Source organism: Rhinatrema bivittatum, chromosome 5 (assembly GCF_901001135.1).
Source record: "Rhinatrema bivittatum chromosome 5, aRhiBiv1.1, whole genome shotgun sequence".
In the NCBI taxonomy this organism is placed as follows: Eukaryota; Metazoa; Chordata; class Amphibia; order Gymnophiona; family Rhinatrematidae; genus Rhinatrema; species Rhinatrema bivittatum.
In genome coordinates this window covers 146,097,752-146,110,845 of record NC_042619.1, presented here as the reverse complement: position 1 = coordinate 146,110,845, position 13,094 = coordinate 146,097,752, and the positions used below count along the sequence as shown (strand labels likewise).

General features: G+C 41.7%; 1 long non-coding RNA gene across 2 annotated transcripts in view; it reads left to right on the top strand.

Moving 5' to 3' along the window:
- LOC115092254 overlaps positions 1-2,132 on the top strand; it is an 86,474-nt gene extending 84,342 nt beyond the window's left edge. For both annotated transcript variants that reach the window (XR_003856962.1, XR_003856961.1), the window contains one exon: positions 1,923-2,132. This is a non-coding gene — a long non-coding RNA (uncharacterized LOC115092254). The remainder of the gene's footprint in view (positions 1-1,922) is intronic.
- The last annotated feature ends 10,962 nt before the right edge of the window (positions 2,133-13,094 follow it).

The window sequence follows — 13,094 nt, the reverse complement described above, 5'->3', positions numbered from 1 at the left end:
TGCCACATATTTTAAAATGTAATTCCATGAGAGCCATACAATATGTTTAAAACTAAATACAAGTAAATGTGTGCATTTTATGTAAGATCACACTTTTAAAGTACAATAAGTCTCTGAAAATATTACACCAGGCCTTAAGACACCAATACATCTCCTATTAGGAAAACGGACCAAGTCAGGCTGCTATAGAGTCCTACACAGAAACTACACGCCAGCAGAAAACCTCACCTGAATCACACGTGCTGACCCTCACCTAACATAGAATAAAGAGACCAAAACGCATAACTAGAAGCATGCAGAAAAAACTGAATTGGAAACTGCAACAAGCCAGAGTCTCTGTATGCAGTGTAACAAAGGAAAAAAGAAACATCACCCATCCTTATAAAACAAATCAAGAAATATAAAATCATCAGCAGTAAAACTGTACTAACAAAAAGAACATATTTCGAAAGAGCTGATGAGTGGAATATCCAATAATTAAAAACTCATATAAAACATTTCCAGATACCAACAAAATATTTCAAAATAGCAGACACAAAGACCCAGTAATGAAAAATAATAAGGATACAAAAATTTTTTTGCTCTGCATACCTGGGAACGTTTGATATCCAGGTGTCCTGAGATTGTTCTGAATTAGCAGGAGGTGGGGTGGTTTGCTTGGACCTTTCTCCTCTCTCAGTCACATACCAGCGCTCTCTCTCACACTGGCTCTCAATGACACACCTATACACACATGCTCTCAGTACTCACATATACACATGTTTTTTCTCTCTCACTTATATAGGCTCTTAATTACACATTTACACACATGCTGTCTATCTTTTCATGCTTATACACACACACAGGCTTTCAATCACATAAATACATGCTGTCTTTTTCTCTCACAAACAGACTCTCATTCACATGCTTACAAACATGTCCTCTCTTTCTCTCATTTACACACAGGCTCTCAATCACATACTCACATGCTCCATCACCTAAACCAGCTCTCAATCACACACAGACACACATGATCTCTCTCTTACTTATACACACAGGCTCTTAATCATACATACACATGATTTCTCTCACACACAAAGGATCTCAATCATACACACATACTCTTTCACACAAACAGGTTTTCAATCACAAACTTACACATACAGGTTCCCAATGGTAAACTTACATTCATGCTCTCTCTCTCTCACAGGCAGGCTCTCAATCACAGACATACTCTCTTTCACATGTACAGGCTCTCAATCATTCACATACATGCAATCTCTCACTCACTCACACACACACACACACACACACACAGGCCCCCCCTTTAAATCAACCCCCCTTAGCCTCCCCCACCCTCCCGACCCTTTTTTTTTTTAGGGAGGCCCGCGCCGCTAAAAAAAACAAACTCATCAGCCCCTATTAGGGCTGATGAGTAAAGATGGCTGGCGCCATCTTTAAAGATGGTGCCGGCCATCCAGTGCTCCTACCATGTGACAGGGGCCGGCCAATGGCATGGATACCCTGTCACATGGTAAGGGCAAAGGGGCATCAGTGCCATTTTCTTTTAGAACAGCTGATGCCTGGGAACGGGAAATCTCTCCCCGAGGCCCCCCTGGACCACCAGGTAATTTTAAAAGGTTTTGGGGGGGTTGGGAGGGTGGGGTCGATTTAAAGGGTCGGGTGGGGTTTTTTTTTTTTAGCGGCGTGGGCCTCCCTAAAAAAAAAATTAGCGATGTGAATTGGAATCGGAAATGATTCCAAGTCACATATCTTAACGATCAGATTTCCCCCCCCCCCCCCCCCCCCCAGCCGAATCTGATTGTTAAGACGATCTCTAGTGGAGAATGTTCCTTTGGGGTAAAGAGGGCTACCTAAGAGGGGGAGTCAGAAGGATGTAATAATGCTCTGCTCTGATATGTCTTTTCTTATTATTTTCCCAGATGATAGTCAGCCGCAGAAGAGTCTGCCATTGCAGTGCTTGCCAATAATAATCAGCCAGCATTTCTGGACCCAGCATTTCCTCCTCTGATAGGTGACAGTCAGATGGTTGAGCTCCACTTCACATGGCCAGACACATTCATATCTGACATCCTGGATGAACGAGCAACACATGGCATTTGCGAAACACTGGCCAACATTAGTTCCACACAACCTCATATTTTGAAGTTTGCTCTTTTCGAATATCTTTTGGATCTTTAATTCCTAAGAAAGAGAAGAATATTTTTCAGTAAGATTTGTTATAGTGGAAAGTTTCACGATTGAAAATGATTCCAATTAAAAATGAAAGCCACTCAGATTTGTGAATTAAGAACAGTGATCTATTAGCCTACTTTTTCAAAAAACTAACTTTTAAAGAAAAGAATAAGGTTTAAATAAAAGAAAAAATACTGCAACAGAAATATAGAATTAAATTTGAGCAGGTTTTTTAGACCAATGATTACATCTCTTATTTGCTGAGTATAGCAATTTCAGCAAATTATGCTGTTTGAGGTTTTTTCCTCCTAAAATATCTCTGTTTGTAAAGTAACCATAAAAGAAAGAATATTCATTATACGATTAAATTCCATCTAGGATGAGTTTTTGTGTTCATGGGCATTCATTTTCTTTTCTATGCCTATATTGTTTGCATTTGAAATATTGATACTGTGAGAAAGGGAGACACAGATATGCAAACTGCAGAATTGCCTTCTAAGGTGACAGAATGGTTATCCAAGAACATAACTAAATTCTGTATACACCCTTTCAATGGAAGATTTGGCAGCAAGACACCACAGCAATAACCAATTCCAGAAATACAGCTTCCTACCTTCAATATTACTCCTAGAATTAGTTTAGATGAATGACTTAGCCAGATACTGCTTCAAGATGCTTTTAGAAAATATTTGAAAATGTACTTAAAGTCTATTAGCTAAAAGATTATTTTCATCATTATCATTTATAATGCACTGGAGCTATTAAGTACTAATCCTTCCAGCACAGGGATTTTATGTTTTTGAGAGGAATCACAATTAATATTTTAATAGTTCACTATGTTCCATTTTGCCAGTTACTAGTACAAAAGAGTGTTTAGTAATTTAAAGTTTTATCCTAGTTAACAGTCATTCCTTGTACTATACTTTCTCTTTTACTTTTTATTGCTTATAATGTAGTTACAAAACAAGAGAATGCTTTCTTGCAACTTAAGACTCCAGTGAAGGCAAATTGATCTCTTGCCAGTGCACGACATAACTCAGTAGGAGGCTTGGATGGTCCTGCTGTACTCAGGAGATGGTGGTTTGATTCCCATCACTGCCAGCTGGATCATTAATCATAATTGTGGATGTGACAGCAAGTTTCTTGACCTTATTCAGACAGGCAAGGAGGTCAGCTCTTGGTGCAATTCATTCTTCAAGGGAAAGAGAACTATTAAGAGGATTTCCTTTCTCCTTTTCCTGTTTTTATCTTCCAAATATTGACTAAAAGCCAGGAAAAAGTAAAAAGATTTTGTAGAGACAGGTCTGGTTCTGGTTCCCTATATTTTCCCAGTTCTCAGGGGCATCAATTCTTTTTGTATCCATATATTTTTATTGAGTTTAGAATACTGTTTACATATACTTTCCATTAGGTGAACATAACATTAACTTGCCTGGAAGGATTCTACTACCATATTTTACAGCATAGTATATGTAATGATACAATAAAAAAGGTTGCAATTACAGCATCAGGGATACTTAATCTGCAGGCTTCCAATTTCCTTAGGTTTGTTGTCTGTTATATATTTTGGTTGTAACAGCTTCATATGTAAATTTTGGCTCAGGTTTTTATTAGCTGAGAATGATTTTAAATCCTTGATACATTCCTTTGTGTTGTCAGATTTAGACTCCAGCAATGCCATGTACATTGGGCTTCCATAGTATTTTTTGCATTTGTTGTAATAGTTATTAAATGTTGCTGCTCACTTGGTTATGCATTGCCCACTGCGAGAACATATTGCACCAACTTCATTCAAGTTACATTGGCTACCGAAAGAGCAACAAATAAAATTCAAAATTTTGACCCTGGTTCATCGAGTCCTGTATGGTTCTGCACTGAACAATTTAAAAAAAATATTTGGTCCTACATCAATCTGAGCAGTGTTTACATTCATTGGACCAATAACTGTTGTCTATACCAGCAATTAAGACCACTCGTTTACAGTGTACTAGGAAGCATGCCTTTTCTCAGGTCATCCCATCCCTCTAGAATAGTCTTCCTATAGGTCTCAAAACATCAAGGAAATACATTTTTGAAACATCCATATGATTGGGATCTACTGAGACATCAACGGGGAAGTCATTTTGAAACATCAGGGAAAATCTTTTTTAAATATATATATTGTTGGGATTTATTGAGATATTAATATGTGTGATTGTTTCTACATACTTAGTATACATGTTTATTATGAATGAGGGTGCAAAAATCTTTCTAAGAGCATAGAGAATTTTTTGTGGTGTAATGGTTTGTGGTTTTGTGGACCCTTGCCCCAACGTGAGAATTGTTACCACCTGTGGGATCTGGTAGTGTCACCACAGGTCCAACGGAGATAGGAGCTCATAGAGTAGCGATGGAACTCGTTGCCAAGTCGGCTAGCTGGGGGTGAAGGTGGAGCTTAAGAACCCCAATCCAATGACATCATCAATCAGGGACACCCCCGAGGTTCCTGCCATAGAAGCTTCAAAAGAAGGCCTGGTGGTGCGCGCGCACCTAGGAAGGCCTGGAGTCAGCATGGGTGGCAGCGGCGTCCTGACCGCCACAAGGAACCATGGGGTATGCGGCGACAGACTAGCCCCAGCCACGAGCAGGCTCGGAGAGGGAGAAAGGATGGTGCAGGACATGAGTAGATGCGGTTGCAGCCGTCTGCGACCGACGGTCATATTATGTGGTTTTATACATATGAATGTGGATGGGTATGAATGGGGTGTGTTATAGTATGACTGAGGTTGGGTTTTATATGTGAATTTATTTGCAAATTTATTAGGAGCTATTGTGAAATAATGATACATTGTATTGTGAATGTACAAATATTGCTATTTGAATTGTGTATTGGATAAATTTGGTGTCTCTATGTATTTATTTATTCATTATTTTATTTATATACCGACATTCATCTCAATTGAGATATCACACCGGTTTACATTCAGGTACTGTAGGTATTTCTCTATCCCCAGAGGGATTACAATCTAAGTTTTTGTACCTGAGGCAATGTAGGATAAAGTGACTTGCCCAAGGTCACAAGGAGCAACAGCGGGACTTGAACCTTGGTCTCCTGGTTCATAGTCCACTGCTTTAACCACTAGGCTATCTCTATATTTTTCCATAAAATTAAGTTATTGCAATAAAATTTGTAAGATTTTTATTTGTGAATATTCATGAAAGACCTCTCATATCACCACAGCTCATCTCTTGAAGTGAACAGCTGTTATATGGTTTTCTAACATCCATTCTACAAAATAGTACTCTATAAAAGTACATAGGACTAACAGTTGTATGGCTGTAATACTATCAGTTACAGAATTTCTTAACAGCTTCTTTGAAGGAAAGGAGTGCACGTCAAGATACAGTTTGTGCAAAAATTCTATGATAACTATTTGGTGGGGGGGCATATCTCCCTCCCTGTCACTTTGACAAATTGCAGATCTCACTTTTGTCCAGGCCAAGCTGGAAGTACATAGGAAATTCACTGCATTCAGTTCAACCACTGTAAAAATCTACTTTCTTTCCCACATTCTTAATTCTCTGTCAGTCTGTTTGTAATTTTGAAACAGAAAAACTAATTCATTTGTGCTATAGAAATGAATTCTTTCCTCCATTTGCATCTGTAAACTCTACCAACTCCTCAACTCCCTGTGTTCTTGCAAGTTCTAAAACTTCAGTACTGGTAATTACCTCTTTAGCAACTGAATCATTATTGTTCTCACTAGAGGGAATTTCTTGTCCTCTAGTGACCAAGTTCTGAATTTCTGCATAACAGTGTGTTTCTTCTGTGAATGCACATGGACACTGTGTGCTAATCTGGACTTGAATACCCAGTCGTTCTTCAACTTGGTGCTGTACATCAATCACACTGTTCTTAAGACAATAAAAACATTGTGGCAGACACCCTTCTTAAGACAATAAAAACATTGGTGGCAGACAGTCAAAAGCATCAAACATGCCTGCAAACAGTCTTAAAATAATAATGGAATAGGAGTACTTAACACCTCAGATGTTCCCAACCCTTTTCTGTTATGGTTTTGAGGTGTTGGAGTGGATTCTTGGGTACTGTGGTGATGGCCACTCCCACGGAGAGGAGCCCAGTGAGGAACCACAGTACTAGACTAGACTCGAGACATGCAAACACAGAGATTTTTCTTTTAATGTACAGCTGGATGATACCACAAGAGGTGGTAGTAGTGAGGTGATCCAGTAGTAGCAGTCCAGGGACCCTCGGCAGAGGAGACCCGTCTCACAATGATAGATGTTAGCAGCACACGGTATTATAGGGAGTTCCGGTTGCAGGTTCCCAGTGCAGAGCCATAGATGAGACAGACTGATAAAGTTTAGATTATTTATTTATTTATTTGACAGTTTTTATATACTGATGGTCATTGGAAACATCACATTGGTTTTACAAGGAACAAAAAGCAGCAACAGGTTTTACAATGAACATAGAACTAATGAATAAAAAAGGGGGGGGGGTGAAGGGGCGTGAACTTGGAAGGGAGGGAGGGATCAAGTAAATGGTAGTTATAGGGGCATACAATTAAGCATCAAATTTTTACAAGAGCATACAGTTAAGCATCATAAATGTAATTATTAAATTTTTGAGAGGAGGAATTAAATACAAATTACGTTACCATGAAATATAAAAGGTTATAATGACATATTATACTTCTATTTAGTTACAAAAGAGATTATGTTACAGAAGAGATTACTCATTAAGTTGGTAGCTGTATAGATGTAGATCCCAGCAGGTAGAAGAAGTTGGATTACAGGCACCAAGGCAGGGAGAGCAGCCCCCGAGGAGCGGGTACCCAGGTTAGATGAAATACCCCGAAGGGCAGAGAGAACTTCCAGTGGCAGGCATGGAAGCGGCAGGCATGGAAGCAGCAGGCATGGAAGCGGCAGAGCTCAGACCGGAGGCATTCCAATCCAATCCAATCCAAACCTTGCTAACTCGAATTGTTAGCAAACGAAGGGCAGGCTAAATACCTGGATGGCGTGACGTCACCCGAGGGGGACGCCCTCGAGGTTCCCACCATGACATGGATAAATACGTGGGTGGCATGCGCGTGTGCACCCTAGGAGGCCCTCAGGAGAAACATGGCGGATAGCCTTGCCATTGCCGTTCCGGGGACGCTGGAGAGAGCAGCATGCAGATGCGGTGGTAGCCATCTTCCCAAGGCTAGCAGGGAGAGCAGAAATTAAGGTGAGGCACAGAGGTCGAAGCCGTCTGAGACCGACGGACGCAACATTTTCTTGAGGAGTTTTATATATTTTTATCCCAAAATTTTGCTCTGTAGAAAACTGGATAAATTTAATTTTAATCCCGAATAAAGGCTTAATTCAGATTCCCAACATCCTTTCTCATGCCCCCAACTATTAATTTTGGATCTTTTAATGGTTTTTATATCTGTTGGGACAGGGGTGACCAAGGTGCTTTCTGGAGCTCCAAGGTTTCTAGGCCATTTCTCCTAGGGATCCATTCCTGAATTCAGGGTTTTAAAAAAGTTTAATTTTATCATTTTTGCTTGTTTTTTTAACTTTTAGTTCTTCAGCTCAGCTCTGTGGGCGTCCACTGATGTAATGGGACCGAGCCTACTCAGTAGAATCATGCTGTAGACTTTTCTAAGATCCTCAATGCCTAGGAATGCCACTTTCATTGCAGTGATTATTTCCCCAAGGCTGCCACTACTGAATCTGGCTTTCCCCATGGCAACTCTTTAAACTTTTACCACCACCACGGCCCTACTCCTAATGTGAAGCTGGAAGTGACAGCAACAGCAAAATCAGCTGTTTGCTCTGGCCCCACCCCAAAACTGCCTTCATTTTGCTGTGGGGATCTTCAACACTGCCCCTGTAGCCCTTAAAAGTGGCACAGAGCCACCATATCACAGTGCACCTCTGCCCAGGCCTGCCTGCACACTTCAGGCCTTACCACTTCCTACCAGGCCTCTTCTTAGGCACCTGTGGGAGGCCTTGCCACTTCCCAGAGTCTACCAGGCCCACATCACCTTCAAGTCTCACCAGCCTTATACCATCAGGCCATCTCTACAGTCTCTCCAGGGCTCCCGTTAGGCCCCTTGGCTCTACCAGGCCTCTATTAAATCCAGGGCCATAGCTCCACTTCAGCCAGCAAGGCCCATCAGCACCATAAGACATTCCTTCCAGGACCACCATTCCTCAAGCCATCCTTCACCACCCAAGGCAGGTAATTTTATTTTTTATTACCGCTATTCACAATAAAAATCCCATGGTTGAGTCCCAATGTTATAGTCACTAATCCTTTTTGCCCTGGGATATAGGTTCTTTATCTCTGGGGGAAAGAATGTCCTTCAAGGTCTAATGCATGAGTGGAATCTCTTCCCTATTTGTTAGTAGCTCTTTATGTTAAAAACAATATCCAAGCAACTGAAATGTAAGGGATGTGGGGGTAAGGAAGAAGCATTATGAGATGCCTTAAAGAAGATTGTGCTTCCATTTGTATCTGTGAGGTCTACAGGCCTCTGATTCAGGCAGAATAGCTGGATAGATATCTGGTCAAAGACATCCATAATGTGGGAAAGACGGAAGAAGTGTTGCTCTTTGGATATTTTAATTTGCTGGATGTAGATTTGAGTATCCCTTCTGTGGAATTTATAAGAAGTAGAGATATAGTGGATGCCTTTCAAGGGGTTCTGTTCAAACAAATGTTAATGAAACCCATGAGGGAGGGTGTAATACTTGACCTAGTCCTCACAAATGGGGATAATGCCTCTAATTGCTCATAGATGACCACCTGATCACTAGTGATCATCAGACAGAATGGTGTGAAATCACAAATAAGATACAGAGAAGTCATATGAAGACCTGAGGTTTGAATTTCAAAAATAGAGACTTTGTCAAAATGGGGATGATCCTGGAGGAAGAACTGGGACTGGGAGAAAATGGTTGAGGTAGAACAGTGGGACAAATTAAAGGGAGAAATTACAAAGGCAACAAATCTATGTGTTAGAAAAGTATACAAAAGTAAGAGATAAAAGAAACTGATCTGGTTCTCATAGGAGGTGGCTAAAAAAATAAAGGCAAAAAGAACAGCGTTCAAGAAGTATTAAGGATCCCAAAAAGAGAAACACAGGGAAGAATATCTGGTAAAGCTGAGAGAATCAAAGAGGGAAAGCAGGAAAGCAAAATGTCAAGTGGAAAAAAGGATTGCCAAAGAAAAGGAAGGTGACAAAACATTTTTCAGATACATCAGAGAAAGAAGATAGGCCAGAAGAGGTATAGTGAAATTGAAAGATGACAAAGAACAACGTGTGGAAAATATTAAACAAATACTACATTTCGGTGTTCACTAAAAAAGACCCTGGAGAAGGACCATTGTTGATTGAGAAGACTGTAGATGGCTGTGGAGTAGACAAAAATCTGTTTACAGAAAAGAATGTATGGGAAGAGCTAGGAAAACTGAAAGTGGACAAGACCATGGGACTGGATGATGTAATCCCAGAATACTGAGGGAACTCAGAGATATGCTGGTGGGTCCTCTGAAAGACCTGTTCAAAGATCCATGGAAACAGGAGTGGTGCCATGTGACTGGAGAAGAACTGTGGTGGTCCTGCTCCACAAGAGAGGAAGTAGAGAGGAGACTGAAACTACAGGCTGGTTAGCCTCAGTGGTGGGAAAATTAATGGATGCACTGCTGAGGGAAAGGATAGAGAATTATCTACAAACTGGTGGGTTGCTGGACCTGAGGCAGCATGGATTCACCAGGGGAAGGTCCTATGAGACAAATCCAATTGACATTTTTGATTGGATGATTAGAGATTTGGATCAAGGAAGAGCACTTGACGTGATTTACTTGGATTTCTGCAAAGCTTTTGATACTGTCCTGAATAGGAGGCTCATGAATTAAATGAGAAGTGTGGGACTTGGCACCAAGGTGGTGAAGTTGACTGGATGACTGACAAGAGACAGCATGTAATGGTAAACAGAGCCTATGCTGAAGAGGGAACAGTTTTAAATTGTGTGCCACAGGGATCAGTTTTGAGACTGGTTCTGTTCAATATCTTTGTGAGCAGCATTGCGGAAGGGATCAAAGTTAAAGTTTGTCTATTTGTGAATGATACTAAGATCTACAACAGAGTGGACACACCTGAAGGAGTAGAAAGAATGAAAAGTGAGAGTTGAAGAGAGGTTGAAGACCTAGCAGCTGGGATTCAGTTTTTAGAAGTACAGAGTCATGCATTTGGGGTGCAGTAATCCAAAAGAGCTGTGTGGGATGAGGGGTGAAAGACTAATGTGCAGAGACTGGGAGAAGGATCTGGGGTGATATTGTCTGGCAATCTGGAAGGTGGCAAAACAATGTGACAAGATGGTAACTAAAGCCAGAAAAAATGTTGGGCTGCATAGCAGTGGCATAGCCAGGAATTAATTTTTAGGGAGGGCACAAGGTTAACAATGGTGTGCAGTTGACATACAAGTCTAGGCCCTCTAGTTGTACTCTTATTGATAAATAATGTCAATGGGCCTGATTTTTTTTTTTAATTCTTTATTTATCATTTTCATTTAACAATCAAAAGAAAATGCTTGCAAATCACAGTTGGATAATATATACATACCAAGTAATTACATAGCAAATATTTAACAAAAAAATATGCCTAGTTATCCAATCTGTATATATAAAAGAAACAAAAAGGAATCAAAGAGGAGGACAAACAGAAAAATAGAAGGAGAACAAAAAAGAAAATTCTATTATAGATAAAAGGCATTAAGATGGTGTTACTCCACCAGTACTAAATCAAAATTGACCTCTATTTACTTAAGTTGCTGGGGACGAGGTGGTTGGCCTATGGGCATCTATAAATTGGTATATTTGATCTGGTTGGAAAAATATAAAACACTCATCACCTCTCTTAACCATACATTTGCAAGGATAACCTAAAGTAAAAGAGAAACCTAGAGAAGTAATACTTTGCCGTAGGGAAAGAAACTCTCTTCTCCTTACTTGTGTCACCTGAGTCAAATCAGGGTAAATCCTTACTGCTTGACCATAATATATTACTAGAAATTTCCTAAAGAAATTACACATAACATTGTTTAATTCTGAAACAGAAATAGAAGACACTAATAAAGTATTTCTGTCAAGTACATCCAAATTAGAATTTTCTAAGAAACTGGTCAAATTTTCAGGAATGTTAACAGCAACGGCTGACCCTGTAAAAGAAGATCTTCCATTAAGGAAACAGCAAAAATTAATTGAGGGAATGTTTTCTTCAGAGAAACCAAGAGCTTCTATCAGGAACCACTTTTGTTGCGGTCCCAGTCGCGGCAGCCGCGACTGGGCCCTTACCTCCTAGGTCCCAGTCCATCTCCGAGGGTCTGCGGCCTGTTTCGCGGCATCCCCGTGGGGGGGAGACGCCGCCGAGAAGCCCTGCCTGGACGCCTTCTCCCTAGGCGCACACGCGCGCGCAGTTCGCGCTTATGAAGGCCGTTTCCCACCACTGGAAGCCCCGCCCCATCAATGACGTCAGACGCCGTGGCCTATGTAAGGCCGCTGCGGAGCCCAGGACTTCGCCTTGCAATGGGGTTCCTTGCGGTTCTCAGTTGCTCCGTGCCCTGGAGTGCGCTATTGCGTTAGCGATTCCGTTCCTGCCTGAGACTTGTGTTCTCTACGTGTTCAAGTCTTGCTTTTGTCTGGCTTGCTTGCAGTAACCTGTTCTGCTTCAGTTCCAGCTCCTGACTGGTTCCAGTAGCCAGTCCTGCTTCAGTTCCTGTCTTGTTCCAGTAGCCAGTCCTGCTTCAGTTCCTGTCTTGTTCCAGTAGCCAGTCCTGCTTCAGCTCCTGTCTGGTTCCAGTAGCCAGTCCTGCTTCATTTCCTGTCTGGTTCCAGTAGCCAGTCCTGCTTCAGTTCCTGCTTGCTTCAGTCCAAGCCTGCTTCAGTTCCTGCCTGTCACCAGAGCCCTGCCTGCCTGCTTCAGTTCCAGCTTCAGTGATCACCTAAGTCCCAGCGGCCGGGCTCCTACGGGCTCCTCCCGGGGGAGTAACGGCTTCCAGGGTGAATCACCTAAGTCCCAGCGGCTGGACTCCTATGGGCTCCTCCCGGGGGAGTACCGGCTTCCAGGGTGAACCTCACCTTCTGCTCCTGCCTGGTATCCGCCTCCCAACTGTCACTCTCCAGAGACTATAGCACATCTCTCCCCAGTCTCTCACAGGTCGGCCAAAGGGTCCACTAAACTCTTCACTCACAACAACTTCAGCATTATAAAGGGTATTTCACCTACAATTTTGGGAAAATTCAGGATCCGCAAATTCAAATGTCTAACATTATTCTTGAGAATTTCCAATCATCTGGAACAAGCCATTTGTTCTTTTATAGTAACCACATTAAGTGCTTGGATAGACTGAATTTTGTTTTGAGCCTCCAAGATTCTATTGGAGGTCACACTGGCTTGTTCTTGAACCTCAAGGATTTTCTGCTCTAAATTATAAGAGAGTCCATTTTATTCTCTAAGCATCTCAGGGAAGTCTCGTAGCCTGCCACCAAGTCCCATAATGCCTCCAGGGTGACTACCTCCGGTCGTGATGGAATTTGCAGGGACTCACCAAACTTGCTGGCTGATGTCTGTCCTCGATAACCGACCAAAAAAATCTCCTCCACTTCCCTTTGTGGGGGATCCCCAGGTCAGGCTACTACCAAGCCTCCAACACCGAAGTTCAATTCCACTCTGGGGGAAGAAGATCTCTCCACTTCTGGGGTCGGATGGAAGTCAGGGCTGAGGGACGCTCTCCCCTGCTGAGCCTTGCACCAAATTCATCAGCTCCTTCATGTACTGGCTGGCTCATGAAATGCAGGATATCAAGCTGCCAGGAGAAAGTATAGATACAGAAGAGAAAATTCTAACCATTCCCTTTCTCTT